The following is a 16145-nucleotide window of genomic DNA, read 5'->3' as shown; positions in this document are numbered from 1 at the left end:
GGCCAATACACTTACCAGCCACTTTATTAGGCACACCTTTGACTTCAGATCTGTCTTAATCCTTGGTAGAATAGATTCAACTACATTCCTCGGACAGTTTGGTGCATTTGATATGACAGCATCACAGTTGCTGCAGATGTGCTGGCCGCACATCCATGAAGCCAATCTCCTGTTTCCTTCAGATCCCAAAGATGCTATTTTGGGTTGAGATCTGGTGATTGTGGAGGCCATTTGAGGATTGTGAACACCTTGTCATGTTTAAGAAACCACTCAGAGATTATTCCAGCTTGATGATGCTCAGTTGGTACTAAGGGGCCCAAGGTGTGACAAGCAAATATTCCCTACACCATTACACCAACACCAGCCTGAACCTTTGATACGGCAGAATGGATCCATCATTTTATGTTGTTGACACTAAATTCTGACCCTACCATCTGAATGTTAGAGCAGAAATGGAGACTCATCAGACCAGGAAACGTTTTACAATCTTCTTTTGTCCAATTTTGGTGAGTCTGTGTGAACTGTAGCCTTAGTTTCCTGTCCTTAGCTGACTGGATGGCACCTGTTGTGGTCTTCTTCTGCTGCTGTTGTAGCCCATATGCCTTAATGTTGGACATGTTATGTGTTCAGAAATGCTCTTCTTTAGACCTTGGTTGTAACCAGTTGTTATTTGATCAGCCTTTCTAGCAGCTGGAACCAGTCTGACCATTCATTTTAGTGTCAACAACATGAAATCATGGATCCATTCTGCCATATCAAAGGTTCAGGCTGATGTTGGTGTCATGGTGTGGGGAATATTTGCTTCTCACACTTTGGGCCCCTTAGTACCAACTGAGCATCATAAAGCTGGAACCATCTCAGAGTGGTTTCTTAAACATGACAAGGAGTTTACAATGTGTGCAACTTAGAAAGTTTTGTGTGCACCGTGGTGGCAGAAATGTCACCCCATAGATCAGCAGCTTCTGAACTCCTCAGACCAGTCCGTCTGGCACCAACAACCATGCCAAGTTCAAAGTCACTTCACTCTACCTTTCTTCCCCATTCTGATTGTCCATTTGAACAGCAGCAGATCGTTTTGACCATGTCTACAAGCCAAAATGCATTAAGTTACTACTATGTGATTGGCTGATTAGAAATTTAGGTTAACAAACAGTTGGACAGATGTGACTAAAGTGGCCAGTCAGTGTAAAACACAATGCATTGGGTTTAAATGATTTTTCATTAAAAAAACTTTCAATTTCTTTTTTTTAAATAAAACACCCAAGTTTTTATCATCAGAACACAGTGGAGTAAAACAATAATGTCTCTGTAAGATGTTGATAATTATAAGGTTTTCAAATCTGTGGCATCATATAGAAAAGATAGAAACCACAGAGATGGAGCAGAGCAAAATCCAGTGCAGTTGTCTTTAGGTCCAACTGCACCTCAATTTTCCGTTTTAGTTTCTAGTGGCAAAACAGCAAACTAAAAAAAAGCATGTTTTCTTAATGATGGATACTTGCATTTAACCTTTCTCTTCAAGTGGCTGCAGCTGCTGGAGAGAAGTTTGATGAAGAATAACAGGTGCAGAGTGACGTGCTTCACTTTCCTCCTCCCCAGATTTCCAATCTGCAACCAGGGACCACCGAGCAGCCAGACTGCTCTGCAGGGATTCATATGGATGTGAGACTGTAATCATTTCCTAATGAGTTACTTCTCCCCACTAATTGAAAATCCAATTCTGCCACTTCTTTATAACCTATGCTGTGCAAAAGACAACCTCAGCAAAATGTAAGCAAAAACAGTGAGCACTGAATTTAGCCATATTTCAAGAACAGTCTCTGTAACCTACATTTATTTTTTATTAAATTATGTTCCTCTTTTTTATTTTATCTTTTTTCCTCTGCAGATTAATTTTTGTTTTTGTAGCCCTCACAAAATATACTGATGCTAGTAAGAAAATTGAAAAGAGATATTTTATAAAATGAATATTTATTTCTAAGATGAACTCACATTGAAACAGAAAAATGTTTGGTACTTTGAACCATCCAAACATAAGAAAAGACATCTGTTTTTCATGGTTGGTTCAGCAGTGACAACTGACACTTCTAATTAGTCCACCTCTCTTTCAAGTCAAATTATCTATCTATTTATTTGCCTTGCCAACTTTTAGATCTTAGTCCTCTATTTTTAAAGTAAAACCTACATATCTGAGTACAGTGAACCAGCAAAACGGGGAAAAATTCACCTCTCAAACATCTCTTAAAAGCCTTCATCTTTGACTGGTTTGTGGAGAAGCTGCTCCTGAGAGGCCTCAGTAAATCTGGGATAAGTTTCTAGAGATATGTTTGCTTGTTTCAATGATAAGAATATTTTGCTGTGAGTGAATTTCACTGACAGGATGTTTACAGTTTTTCTCAAATACTTTTGCTTTTCTTTTTAGACCACATAAATCATAAATCTAAACAGAACTTTTAGTTTGATCATGCATACATATTTTAGTGTCTCTAGACTGGTTACCACATTTCTCTAGTGCACGGTGATTACATCATAACTCATACAGAGTTACATGTTTAGAAAAAAACAGTCTTACTAAAAACAGTGAAATCATTGGCTCTTTAGTAAATAGACACAATAAAAGTAAAAACGGCTCACAAGAAAACTATAAATCTTTCTTTTCAACATTCAATCTGATGTTTTCCACAAACCAAAAAGTGGCTCTATACACCAAAGCCAAACGTGTTTGTCAGAGTTTCTTCATGAATATATGCCAGAGAAAAGGAGAAAAAGCACTAAATTCTCAAATAAATTGAGAATAAACAAATGGCAATAAACATAAGCCCAATGCTTATAAATATGAACTTGTTATTTATTTATTTTTACCTGGATGAATATAAGTATATCGATACTACCAGTACAAGTGACTCTATAGAAACATGTATAAATCATAAAATGAGTCTGAACAACCATAAATAGATGTTATATTTGATATGAACAAAAACCAGATGTTTAAAGACGTCTCACTGAATCATTTTTTAATGTAAGAAATCAGCTAAAACAGGAGGGAAAACATGTTAAATGCAATTTAGAATTCTTTATTTTTTGCAACTTTCTATTTTAACTAGTTTGGTTTGGATGTGCAGTTGTGTTTTAAAAACAAAAGGAACTATGGAGAAATTAAGGTTTCTTATAAACAAAAACCTCAACGATTTTTTAGACTCTAAGAATTAAATTTCACTAAGCTCTCTAAATTTGTGTTAAAACCTACAGTAGTTCCCCTTTTTTTCGAATAAAAAACTGTACACTTAAACAAATCAGATTTTTTTTTTGCAGTGCTGCAGTTTTAAAAAACCACCGAGTTCACCAAACTGCTGTTATGAAACTGCTATGTCAAGATTTTTGAGACGATCTCTGGCAAATTAGAGCGTAGCCACAAATCCCAAAGTGTGCAGATGGGGGTGTCCACTTCATTGGGCAAGTTTCCAAAAGTGAACTGATCTACAAACACAGGTGCAACCAGCTTATTTCAGTAATGAGCAAAAAGAGTCCAACAGGAACAGCACATACAGTAAGCGCAATATTCCAAACAAGCATATTTGCAGATGACCGGAAACCATTAACTCACCAGCAATGGAAGCAAAGCTTGTTACTGTGTTTTAGCTCTAAATACATGTTAGCAGGCCCTGTGACTTACTGGCGATGTGTTCAGAGTGCACCCTGCCTTTGCCCAACAGTAGCTGGGTTGGATCCAGCAGCCCCGTGACCCTAAAAGGGGTTCAGCAGGTCCTAAAAATGGATGGATGGATGCACGTTAGCAGGAATCTTTACTTGCCATTTTAAAAGACATCTAAAATTGTAGCCTTGTTCTAATTTTTAAAAATCCTACAGTTTCTGTTTTCACACACTGATAGCTTTGTTACATTTAACTCGTTATTTACTTATGCATCTCTCAGTAATAATTTTCTAGGTTAGTTTCTTGATTAAGGTCTTGTACTTTCAACCTGTTTGAGTCTCCTTTGGATACCACAGCCTCGCCTGTCCAAAGCAGGAAGCATGCAGATTGTGAATTAAAGAACCAAGAATACACTAATTCCTCAAAAGTCCATGTTTTTCTTTCTTTTAAAGATATTAAAACAAAGAATGGGGAAAAAATTGCAACTATTGCAGCTCAATAAAGAGAAATCCACATTTGCCATTTTTTAGAAACATTTTTTGCCTCACATTAGGACTATTCTGGTAAGGATGCATGTTCCCCAGTTGTTTTAAAAAGCAAGACATTATGGCCTTATAAGTTTCTATTTGCCATTTTAAATAAAAAGTACAAAAATGGGGAATCTTAACTTATACAATGTGTATAATATCTGCTTGTCCCATCTACAGCAACCCATATAGCCATGTCAAAAAATAAAAATAAGATATGCTCTTTGGCAGTAAAAAGAGTGATGCAATCAGCAATGAATTGCAAGTGCAAAGCATAGCAAATTACTCTGTAAAATTGATTTAAAAACTCTTCTAAACTTCTACAATCTGGAGGGAAAAGTCCCATAAATACATTTCCAAGAGGACCAGGCACAGGGATCAATGGGTTCATGCCTTTCAGCCACTAATTTCTCACACTGCCTTGGTAAGACTCACAGTCACTTATAAATGCCAAAGAAAGAGTTTGTCTCAGGTGGAAAGTAATATTAAACTATAGCTATTCCCTCAAACAATCTGTGAAATAACTCATTTTTAAATGCTTAAAACCTTGCATTGTTGTTTTTCGATCCATTTTCTAAAGAATACTGCATGATAATCTTTGCACCAATGTCTTACCCCCAAACATTAATTTCTTAATGTTAGTTGCTGTGTGTCACTGGGCCACATTTATACTTCAACTAATGTCACATTTTTTCAATTTTTAATTATTGAATCATTGATCTTTTGGGATCTTTTTTTTTTCCCTGAAGTGTGATGTCACAGGAAAATTTAAGTTAGTATTAACATAAACCCATAAATATCATTGTCAACTGTCACATTCGATGTGATGGAAGGCCATTGTTTTGTGATATTTAAAGGGCCTATATCATGTAAAATCAACTTTTTTGAGCATGTAAGTGTATTACAATGTTAATTCCTCACAAAAAACAACCCCAAGGCGGTATTTTGATCCAATCATGCAACTCTGAGTATTCCTCTAAAAACCTGCACTTTGGGCACCAGCCCCTCCCAATTCATGAAAACTTTTTCACATTGTGAAGTCACAAAGTGAGGAACAGCCCCTTCCAGGAAGAGTCTGCGCAAAAAAACCAGGCTAACACACAAACCCACTTTCTCCATGGAGCTGTGATAGGCAATAACCTTTTCCTTTTATAGGCAAAATATGCACATTAATCTTTGCAAAAGCTGTTGTTTGTTTTTGTGGGCGAGACGCAGAAACGCTGCAGAGGCCAGCCCTAAGTTGACGTCATCGAATGGGGGATACCCACATGGAGGTAAAGGCGGTGCCTCAGAGATCGAGTCGTCTTACTTCCAGGTAGGAAAATTAGCTCGCAATAATTACTCATTTCATAAAAAATGTGGTCCTTAGTATGCCAAAGATAATATATTATCATATATATGGATATAGTTTCCTCCAAAAGGCTTCAGAATACCATGATATAGGCCAGGGGTCGGGAACCTTTTTGGCCAAGAGAGCCATAAACGCCACATATTTTTAAATGTAATTTCGAAAGAGCCATACAATAATGTAGTGTCCTTTTCCCACACTGAGACTTAACCTCTTTTAAGGTTCTTTATTCTGGTTAATGCAGGCTGTAACAAATGCCGTAAATTAATTCAGCAGCTCCTGAATCTCTCCCGCCGAGACGAGAGCGCTTCTCCCAACTTTATATTCCCCCCTCCCGCTCCAGCCCTCCCATTTCCCTTATTCGGCCCATAGCTGAACCCCATTGGTCCAAATTAACTAACAACAGGCTGAGCGACAGAACTAAGAGCCAATCAGATCTGTGCTTGATGCGTTCAAGGAACTCCAGAACTTTTAACGCGGCCCAACAGCCAAGTTAAACTCAGTCCGCGACAATATGTTTAAAACTAAATATTCAAGTGAATGTGTGCATTTGATATAATTTCAACACTTTTAAAGGACAATAAGTCTGTGGATTATTTTTAATAACATTGTTATGCTGTTGCTAATAAATGATGAGTATTTCTCGTGGTAGTTTTGCTGATGGTCTAGTGATCTGGTTGATACGTGGTGAGTTTCTGCTTCATGCAGGCGTTGATACTTTAAACGTGATCATAGGTCTGAATGTTCTGTAAATGTGAGACAGACTGCTCACATGCAGACGCGGAGACAAACACACACTCACTCGCTGCAGTGAGTGACGGGCAGCAGGTTTTATGTTTTTACAATCCCTGCGCGGTTCACCTTACTGACCGAGCCCACAACTCCACCCTCACCCTCTGCTTTCTCCCTCTCACATCCCGTCCCCGCTACTGCGCGCTCTTTCTCAGAGACGGGGGCGCGCAGTTTTAGGCACGGCAATTCACAGGTTTCCGGCTGGTACAAACTCTGTGAAATAATAGATAATAGTAAAGTGATAATGCTGGCGCAGATCCTTCTCTCCAAGCACCGCTACTACTGTGCGCCTCTGGCATCGCATCGCGCCCGAGAAGGACTGGTGTAATGAAAAAGAAAAAATTAAAAATGTGTCTGCGAGCCACATGTGACCATCAAAAGAGCCATATATGGCTCGCGAGCCATAGGTTCCCGACCCCTGATATAGGCCCTTTAAACAAAGCTTGTGCCATGCCATTTTCCCATTTGATATTTTGTTAATTGCCAGTGGTGTCACTAAAATAAATCTGTACTCAGTGTATCTTAAAATGTTGTGTAGTAAAAATTGTGACTCAAAACGAATTTAGAGAAAAAGAAAAAAATAATAAACTTGTAATGTAGTAAAATTGGTGTTTGTTGGGGTGTAAAAAACTCATGTAGCTACATATCCAAAATGCAAAATAGTTTAATTCAGCTAGTTGACTGCCAACTAGTTTAACTGGCACCTAAAGCTAAACTGTGCTTGAGGCTGTATGGATTTAACAGCTCCACAGTTGTCCAGTAAGAGATGGTATTTTTAAATATCTTTCAACAGCCTGGTTTTTACAATCAGAATCACCTTTCTCATGAACTTTTCTTATTCCTGTAGCTTTTCACACGGATCTGCAGCTGGCAAAGTAAAAAGAAGCTCTAGGTGAAGCGAAGAGCAAGCAATGTGGAAAAAAAAACTAAGCTGATGACTATTTGAAGACAGGCACTAATTACAATCAAACATGTCACAGGCGTGGATAATTTGGCTTAATAGCCAATTAAGCTAAATGTGTCAACATCCACGTTCATAAACAGGCCAAACACGTATAAGGTTATGCAAGCCTTTGGGTAGGTCGTGGGATAGATTTTGGTTATTGTATGCAGGCTTATATATATATAGAAGATAAACATGTTACTATATTACTTAGTACAAATTAACAGCACAATTAGTATGAAAAAAACAATGGCGACTTTGTTATGAAGTCTGGTGCAAAAACAATTAGAAGTGATGAAGTAATCTGGGTGGGGGGTGGAGTTGAGATGGTGGGTGAGCATTTTTCCTTCTCAGTTTCTGTAGCACTCAGAGAGAACAAATGTCTCTCTCAGGGTGTTTGTTTCCATCCCACTCCTCTCCAAGTGCTTTACATAATTTTATTGTTAATTATTCTGTTCTGTAAGTTTTAGCAGCTGGAGCCCCAGTTTAGTTGAGTCTGGAGACCACACTTAGTTAAGACGTGCTGAATGCTGGAACATTATAGTGAACAGGTCTGGAGGGAATGTCTGAAATGTAACAGAAATAACTCGTACCTTAGAGATTATAACTCTTCTCACATTGGCCTTTCACATGGGATTCATATACCTGTGTTGTGCACTGGTTGCCTTGTTGTAAACACACTCACAAAAGGGCACTGGAGTTGATGCACTGCCCATAGCCCTCTAAAGCAGTGATGAAATGTGTTACTAAACCATATGGATTAAGTCAGAGGTGCAGGAGTGTAGTACACCATTCTTATCAGCACTGCTGTTGCCATGTGTTATAGAACAGCATTTTCTATTTGCACACATCGTGATGTGGAGCTGATGCACCTCTCCTCAGTCTATATGAATTACAACTGAAGCTTAATGAGGAGGTCTCTATTTGGACTAAAATTCAGCAACCTCCATGTTAAAAGGGGTTCAGCTGATTCCACAGGGTCAGCTTGCTGTTAGCACTCATCAACGTTTGTATTTTGTGGCCTGTAAGGGGCAAAGACATTATGGCAGGAAAAAGGCTTAAGGGTCATTGAATAATTACATTATGTTGCAGACCAAAGTGGTGGACCAACAGACCAGCTTATTGTTGGTAACAATATGGCAAAGATCACAATGTTTAAAACATCCCCTGTGTAAAGGATGTCATATTAACAACCATAGAACATTCAACACATTTTACAGAAGTGGACCAGTAATTAAAAAACAAGTACAGCTCTTCACAGTGGCATATTGGTAAATCCCTTAACTTTAGCAGACTTTTAAGAAAGTTTGCAGAGAACATTAGTTCAACACTGGTTGCTTCCATTGACCTGTTTCTCTCCAGTCTGTAACAGATATTGACAGGAGCAGCGATTGCGTGGGCCAGGCAGCAGCCCATCAGGCAGATTGCACTGCAAACACGTACAAAGAAGCCCTGTCTACGTTTCTATCTGATCAGGACTTGGGGAGCACAGGACTGAAATCTCAGTGATCCTTTTTTCTCTTTCTTGCCAACTGTGTCACTGCTAAATGATTAAAGAGTATTAAACAACAGGCGCTATCTTGACAACTGTTAAAATTACTCAATTTCAGCGAGCCACAGACTGATATGACCATTTTCCATCTCTGCAGCTGGGATGGTCATCTTCTGTAAATAATGCATGCATTCTTTGTTGAAAGCTAACCTAATGAAAAGTTCTGATTCTTTCCTACGATGTTACATCTTTCTTAAGGTTGGTTAGTAATCCGGGAGCCCTGAGCTCCACCATCATACCTCAAGCTCCAGCACATTTGTCTTTAGAACATGCTACGTTAAGTGGAAAAAAAGGGAAATTGTGGTATTTTTATTGTGTATATATATATATATATATATATATATATATATATATATATATATATATATATATATATATATATATATTTTTTTTTTTTTTTACATTTTTCTGCATGTGAACACACATATTTCACGTTGTATTTTTATTTACAAGGTCATTTATTAGAAACTGATCTTTCTGCATGCATCTGCATCCCCTTCAAAATGGTATTCGCTAGACAAGTTTTACAGTTTCAAGATAATGAAGTCTTGTTCCATCTCCTAGATCTGGCAAAGATATTGTCCAACAAAGGCTGGATAAGAAAAACAATGGTTTAATTTCTTGACTCCACACACATATCCAGTATTTTAGCCATGATTGCGCCTAAATGAGGTGAAAAAATCAATTCACTAAAATGTATCTGTAGACCAGGCAAACAAATTTTGGTCTCCCAGAAATTTAGAATATTTAGTTTATTTGCAAGTGAACCTTGGACAAAAAATAAAGCAAGTAATAAAGGAGTAATATCAGTGATGGGTTTAAAAGGTTAAAACAAACAAAAACATCAATCCAAAAAAAAGGAAATAGATTATTTTTTAATTACCAGATATGAAGTTACATGGAAGTAAAGTATTATTGATGAAATACCAATGGGAGAAACCGGCACTGCAAACTAGCCTGTCATTTCCTTTCTTGGTTTTTTTAACTTTTTAAAACTTAAAATTGTGTTTGTTTTTTTCTGAATGAACCTCTGCCGCTTTGCACAAACTATGTCCTAGAAAATGACAGATTTTTTTTTTCTTCCTAAAAATGGCATAAACTAAGATGCTAAAGATTCCTCTTATAATGTGCTACTGCAAAATAATAATGCGGCATGGTAAAAGAGCAGATTTAGTTTTGATTGGGACCGAATGATCAAGTTAACTTTTAAAATTTTTAGTTTTAAGGCTTTTAGAAGTTTTCAAACTTTAATTTAAAAGTAAAATAAAAAAGAAGTAATGGCAAAAAAGTCCCATTTGTTTAATCCACAGTGTGAATGCAGAAATGGTTTGAAATGGAGAAGTTGATTCTTAATACTGTGAATGCTAATGCTGTGAACATTGTGCTACTAAATAAGTAATTAGTAAAGATATGGGCTAACATCAAAAGTCTAATGATAAAATGAAAAGAGATATTATGTTGCCACATGTAACGTTTTTACATGCTGCTTTGAACTTGATTCTAAATCAAAGTTTAGTGATCAAATACTGTAGTTTTGCTCCTAATGAGATTCATTTGCGAGTCTAGGAGTTTATGGAATGATGGTGGTAGAAAGAGGTCAAGTGCTGACATGGCTCCAGTCATTTTTCAGATTGTTTTTCTGTCTTAGACCACATAGTAATGAACTACTTTCAAGAGGTTGCAGAGGTAATCAGGTCTTTAATGTCTCCTAGAAGCCTTTCCATCTGGATGTTATGTGTTTTTGCTGTGTCCAATTACAGTGTAATCGCTTCCTAATCATGCTGATGACAGTTTCTACACAACATGAAGAGGTCAGTGAGATAACCCTGATTGTTGACCACACTGAGGCCACCTGCTACAAGTGTAGAGACTCATGAATGCAAAGCTACACTTAAAAAAAAACAACACTTTTTTGTGTGGTTTTTGTAGAGATTTGTATTTGCTTTTGATCAAATTTTATGTCGGAATATGCGGCAAAATAAAAATAATTCAGTGCTTTTTAGTATCAATTAAATGGTTTGCGTTTAAGGCTTTACAACTTGGGCATCACCAATTCAATTCTAAACCATTTGGCACCTCCCACCACCACATTTGACATTATATTGTCTGAAGGTAGTGTGACAGTCTAGAAAATAGGATGGTCAAATAAATCACGCATCCCATTTGACAAAATGCTCTGTTTACAGCTACATGGGTTGCATACTAATAAGAATATAAATAATTATACATAGGTTTTGTGAGATTGTAATAGGGTCTTTGATGCTTTGTGTTTTTATGAGAATGAGCATAAATCCTCTTTTAAATAAACTGCTTTTCCAGCAAACCAGACCAAAGTGCCCTGTAGTGATTTACACTGTATAGGAGGCTTAACTGTGTAACACGCTGTCTGTGATGTTTTAGATCTCTCTGCCACAAATTAAATTTGAATTGTTTCATGCCGGGTCAACCATTGTGAAAGAATAAACACAGCACACCATGAAATTAGACTTTTGTTGGAAAAGGATGAGGTATACTTAGATACAAATTTCTTATTACAGAAGTGTTTGCCCACAGATCCGTGCCGTGGATGACTGCTCCGTTGTAATATTGAGCGGACAAACATAAGCCCCCTATCATCTCCCTGTACAAAACAGGTCTGACACTGAACAGACGTGCAGCCTCACAAGGGGAGAAGCGAGCTTGTTTGTGGCCAAAACATGAATTCTCTGTGTGTCTTTACAACATTGCAACAAAGTGCAACAAGTCATTTGAATATATATTTTTGAATTGACAGATTATTGATAAAATGCCAAAAGAATTTTTTCTTTAAGATGGGTAGATATTTATCAGCTTGGAGCTTCAAAACATACTGGTCTAAAGTGGGGAACCTGGTTAGCCTAACTTGCCTCTACCCAATACAGTAAAAGTGTTTTATGTTTGTCGTATAAACAGTTCCAACAGGGCTTAGTAAGACAAACGTAGCATTGGTAAAGAAAAGAACATTTTATTCTTTTTTGTTCAGGGTTGAATTTGATCTGCAGAAGGAAAAGTCATCACTGCAATATTTATAGGAAACCATCATATATTAAAATATTTTTTATATAATCTTTACTGCATATTTGAAAAACATATCAAAGTCATTTAATTCTGACCTCCTTTTATGACTGGGAGATGCCATCAATACTTAAATAATGTTCGGAGGAGTAGTGATTTCTTTTTTATTTGGGGGGAGGATTGTTGTATCAACCCAGTTTCATATTTCTTTTTCTACAAATGTATCTGTCTTTTTTTAAACCCTTGTGTTTATTTTCATTTTGTGTTTGAAATGGAAAAAAAAAAGTGAAGGTATCCACTGAAAGACAAAGATGTTTCTTTTTCTTTAGTTTAACGTTACTAACTTGAATCTCTTTGTTTTACAACTGTTACAGTGATTTTATATCTGTGTTTTTCTGTCTCTTTTAGCTGAAAATTCAATCATTCCCAACTGTTTGTTGCAACTACCAAGCATGGCTGTTGCGTTGGTTTCTTCTCCTTCTCTTTCATTCAGAAGGATGACACAGTCGCCAATTGCTTGCTTATGGTGGATTACATTGGAAAGTCTTCGAAGTGATTAGCTGGTTAGTTATAACCTTTTAAAGAAATACTGTTAGGACATTACTACTTTATTGAGATCTGAGATAACTTGGGTATGGAATTTCATATGGTGGTGGTGGTGGTGGTGGGGGTAAATTAGATTTACACCCTAGTAATTTTTATTTCTTGGTAAAAAGTAACAAAAGTTACTTGTTCCCGGTTCCTTGGGACAACCTTGTTTGTGGAGTGCTGTAAAAAAAAATAAAAAGATAGAAAGAGAATTTGTATAATCAAAGAACTTTATGTAATGTATTCTCAATCAACTCTAAGAATCCAAAAAAAGGTAATCCAAAAATTAAAAAGTCCTTTTGTAATAATAAAAAACAAAACGTTTTCATAAAAAATAAATTAAATTTTTTTTATTCATCCCCTCCTGGTCATAATATATTAATCCTACATGTTTGCATGTATTCAACACAACACCATATAATATACTATTACATTTGTGAGATTTCCAAAGGTCATACATTTAAAGTCCCACTTTGATCTATTTTAAGCACGTTCCCATTGTTCGTTTTTATTATGATTATGCCGTATTTAGGCAAAAAATAATAAATAATTAAACTGCCATTTTCTAGGACATAGTTTATGCAGAGCAGCATTAGAAATTTACCGCTGAGTTGAGGGCGACTATTGGTGGGGAGTAACCCTTTCCTTATTTCCCATAATCCCTTTGTTTACACCCTCTCCTGCTTGCTTAGAGACCCTCACAACCCCAACATAATATTAGAGGTACAACAAAAAAGGCGAGCAATATTGGAACTATCTAGCCAATTCACCACAGTTTGCATAAAGAAATACTTAGAAAGGCAGTTTAACTTTAATTTTCTTTATATATGTCCTCCATAGAAAAATGCAAGAAGAACGCATTAAAAACACCATTTTCCTTGGGGTGGGTCTTTAAAAAAAGTGAGACTGTATCATTTCCAAAGAAACTTGTAGTCTGGCAGAATATATGGAGCTCATATATTTGATCCTTGTTTGAACTTTTGCACCATTGACTGATGTAAGAGGAACACAATTAATCAATAATCGAGACTTGCAAACAGAAATTTTAAATAACACCAAGAGACTGGATAGAACAAAAAAGTGCACCAACATAAACAAACTCTGTACACTGAAGCTGTTGATTTGCTCTCATGTGACTTGCCTGAACCAAGCGGCTCATTGATAAACGTCTTCTTAAGCCGCAGGTTTAAAAGATGCCAGCAGGATTGCACTTTGTGTCGATTCAAGGTTCTAATTTTGATTTTGCAGTTTTGTGCAATGATGAAACACTGACACAACAAATCAAAATATCTCTATAAACTTGTCTTTTCAAGTAAGGGATTTTTATCTTCTGCACTGCGTCAGAGAAACGTGTTTAACATCCACTGATTATTGAGTCCAACCGTAATTATAAACCGAGCAATCATCTTTTCAGCCGTCTTATGAGCAATTCATGCAGGAGCTGGCACTCATTTCCCTGTCTACAGACAGTGTCTGCAGTCAGTCAAGCCTGAAAAGTTGCAGCAAAGACTGTTAATGCTCCATTGGATCACATTATTCCCTTTGAAAAAGGTCAGCAGCTGCAAAAAAAAGATATATAAAAAAGTTTATTACAGGCTGAGGGAAACAAGAAAACGAGTGTGTGTGCATCACACATCAAGGGTGGCATGGTTCTGTTTGAGCAGACGACCAGTCGTATAGTCGTATCTCAGAAACTTGAAAAGCTCTTTTGTTCTTGAGACACACTTTTATTGTCACCATCATTACCTCTATCTATTTACAATCATATTTGTGGGTGGGTGCCACCAGAAGGCCTGTGATTTGAATGTTTAAAACTATTTAACACCTATTTGTCCTATAGTTTTTTGTCCCCAACCGGTTTGCCAATTTGGTTTAACACATTTCCACAATACTTTCATTGCCCGAGTGTTAGTGGTCTGCTTGCTTTTCATGTATTTATGTCTAGCTTGTAATGTTGGGGAGGTGAGGAAGCCCCTGACACTTACATGCCCTTCTCTAACTGGTGTTCAGCCTTTAGAAGAGGGCAGCTGCACCACAACAGCTGCTAAAAAAGTAAATATAACATTAACATTAATAATTGACTATTCTTGTGGAACAATCTTGTGTGTGTGGGTGTGTGTGTGTGTGTGTGTGTGTGTGTGTGTGTGTGTTTCTCAGTCTCGGATGAGCTTTAATACATCCAGCAGAGACCAGGTGGATTCTTTGAATGCAGTTTTAAAAATATATATAATAATAACTGTAAAAGGATCCGTTTTGGTTTTTAATGTCTCAGAGTAAGTAAAAAAAAACAAATCTCAGATTTTGTTTTTGAATTACTAAATTCCTGCTATAACCTCCCACAGTCCAAACAAAATAACAGGTTGCTTTCCAGCATGATCGGTCATAAAAACTTTGCTTAAGAATTCAAAAGCACAAAAAGTTGGTAATCAAAGGGGCACCACAAATAAGACTCCATTAAATTGAACTTTTATTCTAAAAATAAAAAAAGTGGGGCAGAAACATAAAAAGTAGCCAGCCTTTTTTCCCAGTGGAGATCTTGACTTGACAATGCAGAAAAAAGGAGGTGGTAGGACCATTAGTGCCTCTGTTTTGTTGAGCAGTCTCGGTAAAGCATGTCGGTGTGATAATTACAGGAGCATCAGCTCCAGGACCTCATATTTTAGCAGCTGAATAGACTCAAGGTATAAACAATTTTATATGAAACAGTTTTTCAGTAAAAGCCTCATTGAAACCACAGCTCTGTTAAAGATTCTACTAATTTACAGCTCACACATTTATCCGAGTATAAATAGAAATGAAAATTCACTGTTTGCTTAATTCAAAATGTTTTTTACAGAATCACAAGAGTAGTTTTTATGTTTGTATTTTTTTTTTATTATTATTTTACCTTGTAGTAAGCTGTGAGTAGTATGAACAAAACTATTGCTTTGACATCACATGGTAACTTTGTGTTTTCTGTTTATAATATGAACGATGTAATGATTTGCCAGCCCAATTTTTACAGAAGTTGTTCTAATAATGTTCCGTTTCAATTTTTTGGTGTGGAAAAACAACAGTTGGCTGAACTTAATGAAACTAAAATGTGAATGGATTTGACATATTAGGTTCTTCTTTTATCAGACACAGTTGTGTTTTTTCACATAGCCTACATGTTTTGACAGATGTTTTCCGTCTTCGTCAGAGTCAAATGGTAGTGATGTGACGTATATAAAAACAGATGATTGTGACTGAGGCGGAGTCACCTGTCAAACTATGGCATTCACCCCTTGATGTCCGTTTTCTGCTGGAGAATGTTACTCCAGATTTGAGAGAGCAGGAAGGCCCCATCCTCCCGGTTCATGGAAGTGAAGGGATTTGCCATTAATTGCTGTTTACTTGTTTTTTTTGTACACATATTTCATTTACACTTGATTATCTTGCAAGAAATACAAGCAATGTGGAAAACTTCAGCTGCACTGTTCAGTACCCAGGTATATATCTCTGAGTCACACTGGTTACATTTTTGGCTAAAGATGTCTTGGATCAGTTTTAGGTCAGTGAATCGAATCATTCAAAATGAACCAATATCACCTATGAATCGCATCAGCAACCACAAATTATCATATGAATGGTATTGTTATTAAAAGAAATTGTTACACCCGTAGTTTGCTGTCAAATAATGGCTGCATTGTCGTCATGAAAACTTGATCTATGAAAAAAAAAGTACAAAT

The sequence above is a fragment of the Oryzias latipes genome, chromosome 3 (assembly GCF_002234675.1).
Source record: "Oryzias latipes chromosome 3, ASM223467v1".
NCBI lineage: Eukaryota > Metazoa > Chordata > Actinopteri > Beloniformes > Adrianichthyidae > Oryzias > Oryzias latipes.
The sequence above is the reverse complement of the archived record's forward strand: the minus strand, read 5'-3'. Positions refer to the sequence as shown.